The sequence below is a fragment of the Eurytemora carolleeae genome, unplaced genomic scaffold, assembly GCF_000591075.1.
Source record: "Eurytemora carolleeae unplaced genomic scaffold, Eaff_2.0 scaffold167, whole genome shotgun sequence".
Lineage (NCBI taxonomy): Eukaryota > Metazoa > Arthropoda > Copepoda > Calanoida > Temoridae > Eurytemora > Eurytemora carolleeae.
In genome coordinates, this window is record NW_019396219.1 from 77136 (window position 1) to 80544 (window position 3409).

Genomic DNA, 3409 nt, shown 5'->3' on the forward strand with positions numbered 1-3409 from the left:
CAGAGTTGAAGTTCTCAATGATCAGGTTTGGATTTAATTGCACTGTTGCACGACTCAATTGACTGGGGAATTTGCTAAGTGAATTTCTACAAAAATAAAGTCAACACTATTCAATATATAACAAAGGATTTTACTGGTATTTTAGGTAAAGGGTTCGTTATAAATCTAACATTACCTAAAACCAAAAGAAAAAATCAGTTTAGGAGTTTCGATTATTTTTTATGGTTTGCCTAGTATTAAGCAAGGAAATTTCAACGCTAGGAAACGTTTTTCTCAACATATTGTCAATACGACGATTAAAGTAATTTAGCAGAGCAAACAATATAAACTTGAAGTCTAGGGCTGAATTCAAGGTTAGGGAACAATAAAATAGAACCAGAGTTATAGACAGACTATATAACAGGGTTCCGTTTTCAAATACAGTGTGTCAAACAAAACCGTTGTACAAATAGATATATTCCAAATTATCTAATTTATAAAAAAAATTACAACCAGGAATACAGTTCTGTAGTAAATGCACTACTCCAATAAATCCTTTTAGACCCGTATCAATCCAGGCACAACTTCATACCTCTCGTTGGTTCATGAGGCATAAGAACTAATCAGCTCAACAACACTTTACTATCAATGTCAATCCGGACACGATCTATCTGCTTTACTATCAATGTCAAACCGGACCCAATCTATCTGCTTTACTATCAATGCCAAAACCGGACACAATCTATCTGCTTTACTATCAATGTCAAACCAGACACAATCTATCTGCTTTACTATCAATGCCAAAACCGGACACAATCTTCTGCTTTACCATCAATGTCAAACCAGACACAATCTATCTGCTTTACTATCAATGCCAAAACCGGACACAATCTTCTGCTTTACCATCAATGTCAAACCAGACACTATCTATCTGCTTTATTATCAATGCCAAAACCGGAAACGATCTCTCTGCTTCACTATCAATGTCAAACCGGACACGATCTATCTGCTTTACTTTCAATGTCAAACCGGACACGATCTATCTGCTTTACTATCAATTTCAAACCAGACACAATCTATCTGCTTTACTATCGATGTCAAACCGGACACGATCTATCTGCTTTACTATCAATGTCAAACCGGACACAATCTATCTGCTTTACTATCAATGTCAAACCGGACACAATCTATCTGCTATACTATCAATGCCAAAACCGGACACGATCTATCTGCTTTACTATCAATGTCAAACCGGACACAATCTATCTGCTATACTATCAATGCCAAAACCGGACACGATCTATCTGCTTTACTATCAATGTCAAACCGGACACGATCTATCTGCTTTACTATCAATGTCAAACCGGACACGATCTATCTGCTTTACTATCAATGTCAAACCGGACACAATCTATCTGCTTTACTATCAATGTCAAACCGGACACAATCTATCTGCTTTACCATCAATGTCAAACTGGACACGATCTATCTGCTTTACTATCAATGTCAAACCGGACATGATCTATATGCTTTACTATCAATGTCAAACCGGACACAATCTATCTGCTTTACCATCAATGTCAAACTGGACACGATCTATCTGCTTTACTATCAATGTCAAACCGGACATGATCTATCTGCTTTACCATCAATGTCAAACTGGACACGATCTATCTGCTTTACTATCAATGTCAAACCGGACACAATCTATCTGCTTTACTATCAATGTCAAACTAGACACAATCTATCAGTACTAATTTCCAATCTATGTCTATCTTTCCAGATGGTGATTCAGGGAAGTTCTTGTTTGCTAAACAAAAAAGTATCTACTCTCAAACCGTAATCCAAGCGAAGTCTAATTCAAACAGATTGTATTTTGGGTTCTAGGTTACAGATTAAGTTTAATATACCTTATTACAAGTTTTGCGTCGTTATATACTAACGTAGTTAAGCTAATCACAATAGATATGGTTAGGTTATTCGCAAGATTTGCGTATTTACTTATAAGTGCATTTAGATCTACAGACAATGTACAACGTAATTTATCTAGGTGAAACTATGGTTTCTACCACTGTATGTATTACCATTCTTTCCCTGTTCTGTGTCCACATAGATTCAGCCTCCTTATAAACAGTCTCATCAATTTTTAAGACAGGGCTGACTTTGAAGTGTCGCAACGCCCTAAGCTTAAATTTTACCGCTCTAACTCACTTATGCTTTTCTGTAGCCCTTTACATGTACATTTTAGCACTGTAAAGCACTTGTTGTTAGATGTGGTTTTTTAGAAGTTATTGGCAAAATTCTCAACGATTTTTGCTTGAGAGCGTGAGACCATTAAATCGCAGTGTCTCTGGAATTAATTTAATCTTAAGTTTGTATCATCAAAAGAAAGAAAAAAGATCGGATTAGAAGGAAATTAAAAGTGTCCACAGTGGATATTCAGATTAAGTGATCAGGATTAAAGGTATCCCAATTCTAAAGTTTTCAGCTCAGGTGAAATACATTTGGAAACAATAAACATACCACTATCTCGTAAAACAGGGGTTATGATTGTATTTGAGGATGTTTGTGTATATAGCCAGCCAAACTGTAAAATTTACAGAGTTAAAACAAAATTTGAAAAATGTTACATTTTCCTCCCCAACTGATAAAGGATTAACCCTCAAATCAATTATTTCGGCGCAGGAGGTCTTTTTCATCAGAGTGTTGGACGATTTATGAGATTCCTCTAAGTTCGGCCGGGCACACCGCACAGCCGGTCAAGGCACACCGCACAGCCGGTCAAAAGTAACACTTTGCAATTTCTGCCCAGAGCTAGACGATTTTAGAAATTCCACAAAACACCGTCAACATGTCAACTAATGTAAATTACAGGAAAGATTGAAATTTTATACAAGCCTACACCCCATTTGGAAAAGTCATTCCGTTTTTAACATTTAAAGAAAAAATTCCTATGTTTATTGGGACACCCTGTTAGGGTTTCCAACGTAATAGATTATTCTCTTACGCGTAATTACGTGCAGTTACGCGTAATAATTTTCATTTCGTGTAATTTAAGAAGTCGAGGGGGGTGGTCAGCAGGAAAGAATAGAAGGGGGGGGGGGGTTGAGTACATACTGTCCCGCTATAATTATTTCTGAGAATTAATATGTACTTTATTTATTACGGAATTGTTACGTAATACGCAATTTCGCGTAATTACGCCTTAATTACGCGAAACTAGACTTTCTTTCGTAAACGTAATATATGCGTAATTACGCGTAATGCTCCTGCGTAAGTGAAGGAAAGTGTTACGTTTCGTTACGCGTAATTACGCGTAACGAAATTACGACTGGAAACCCTACACCCTGTATATATGTGCAGGGGTTTCTCCACCAAAGGATGATACTTATGTGAAGACATGTAGAGTGTAGATTGATATTAGTTTTCT